Here is a 2,070-nt window from a genome sequence, read left to right on the forward strand (position 1 = left end):
GCAGGAGATGGTGACACTCTGTCCCGGGGCCCCAGACACTGAGGACGGCTGGGTCAGCACAGACTGGGCCCAGGAGCCTGGAAGAGGGAGAGATACAGAGATGGTGATGCTGGGTCTAGAGACAAGGGGAGGGAGTAGGGCCCTGTGTGGCCTCCGAGGGTCCCCTGCCCTGTCCTCATATCCAATCACCTATGCAGTGAGCGAGGAGGGTGAGGAGGAGAGGGGACCAGGCCATGGTGGAGATGATCACCGCGTCCTGCCTTCTGTGTCCCCACAGCTGAAGCAGAGCTTCCCCCAAGTCTCTCCCTCCTCTCTTCAAGCTCTGACAGAGGGAGGGTCCACTCATGCAAATGAGACCCCCAGCTTTTTGATCCCTCACTGGGCCCTTGTTCAGACCCCTCTCACTGACGGTGTAAGGGGTAGGCAGGGGCAGGGCTGTGTGGGGCCTGTGGGGCGAGGTTGTCACATCTGTGAGCCCTGAATAGAGGGCTCCAGGCAGTGCCAGGTGGTTTGACTCAGCTGGGGTCCCCCAGACTCCACAGAAACAGTCACTGAGTGCCCCCTGGTGCCCAGCCCCAGATGCATCACTCTGTGACATGGTGACTAGAGCCCATCAGAAACAGCTCCTGTTCCCTAAGGCTCTGTCTATCTCCCCCTGACTAAGGGCCAGGCCTCATGTCCCCTTATGTGGCCTCCCATCACCTGAGGGCAGTCTCTATGCTCTATTCAGAGTCCTCAGGGTGAGTCTGACCACAGATTCCTTGGCTGTTCTGTGGTCAGGACAGAGGTGGTGTCTCTTGTACAAACTCCTCATGGATCAGGACAATACAGAGCAGTGACCGTCCCCGTGGAGGCGAGTCCCCTTCTGTGCGGGACGCGGTTCTTCCCTTCGGTGTAATTCCTCCTTGTTAGATCGAGCCGTGTGTCTCCAGCACACGAACTGCTGGTTCCGTGTCCCCCCCAGAGACTCACGGCACTTTGTTTCACACCTGCTCCTTGACCAAGCTTCACCTCGCAACCGGTCTTCTTGTTAGTGTGTGAACTGAATTAAACATGGCACACGAGTCTGTGTCGTATGTGTATGAGTCAGATCTCTACATTTCTGAATCAGGCTCACGCTGATCCCAGCCTCCAGGACACAGAAGACGAGAGTGACCGTGACAGCACCACCTGGGTCCGGGACGCCTGCCATGAAGATTCTCAGCAATGACCCTGAGGTGACCTGGGGGAGCACTTACTTGGTGATGAGACGGGAAGGTACCAGAATCAGAATATGTGGCCAGAGATTCATTAGCTAGACCTCTGGGACTGTCCCCACTGAGAGAAGGGCAGGTGGAGGAGAGTTGCCCAGGTGAGGGTGGACAATGCTGTCACTGCAGCTGATAAACCTGTTGCACCCATGTTGCTCCCCGTGGCAGAAGGCGGCCAGACATGGAAGCTATGCTGCATTCGACCTTTTCTGAGACTACTGAATTTTAGATCGTAGCCTCACTGATGGAAGTGCCTGGGCTTTTTCGGAGTCTGATCTTTTTCAGAACAATGCAATGGTCAGGGAGGCAGATCTGGAACTTTGTGAGACAGGCGCCAGCTGGCCTGCGTGCCCTGCTCAGCTCCCAGTGTCCACAGTGCCACACCCAGCATGAACTGAGGATGAGGATGGAGGGCAGATCGATGCACATGGAGGGGCCAACTAGGGAAACCATCTTTCCTCTCCTCTCCTCTGTGGACCCAGATCTCTCAGCCATGTGGTCAGCATGTGATGGACTCTGCTCCAGCTGCACAGACAGGCCCTGTGTTTCCAGGACCAGTGAGACAGTCCTTGGTCGGTGATTATGCCGGGGAGACACTGTGAGTGACCTGGTCCGGTGCTCGTGAAGGCCAGGGCTCCAGATTGATGGATCGGGAGGCTGAGTCTCTCTCACCTGGAAGGTTTGTTGTGGGGATGAGACGCCCGCAACTGCATGAGCATTTAGTTCCCAGGAAAGAAATCAGCCTGGTGACACGGGTGTCATGGGGAAGGGACATCTCAAATAATGCTCAGAGAAGGGGGAAAACCCAGCAAGATCCTCC

The 2,070-nt window shown here is 56.4% G+C and overlaps 1 gene segment (V, D, J or C); it reads right to left on the minus strand.

The window, feature by feature from the left end:
• Positions 1 to 2,070, minus strand: part of LOC105308609 — a 20,055-nt gene that overhangs the window by 1,207 nt on the left and 16,778 nt on the right.

Source organism: Pteropus vampyrus, unplaced genomic scaffold (assembly GCF_000151845.1).
Source record: "Pteropus vampyrus isolate Shadow unplaced genomic scaffold, Pvam_2.0 Scaffold597, whole genome shotgun sequence".
In the NCBI taxonomy this organism is placed as follows: Eukaryota; Metazoa; Chordata; class Mammalia; order Chiroptera; family Pteropodidae; genus Pteropus; species Pteropus vampyrus.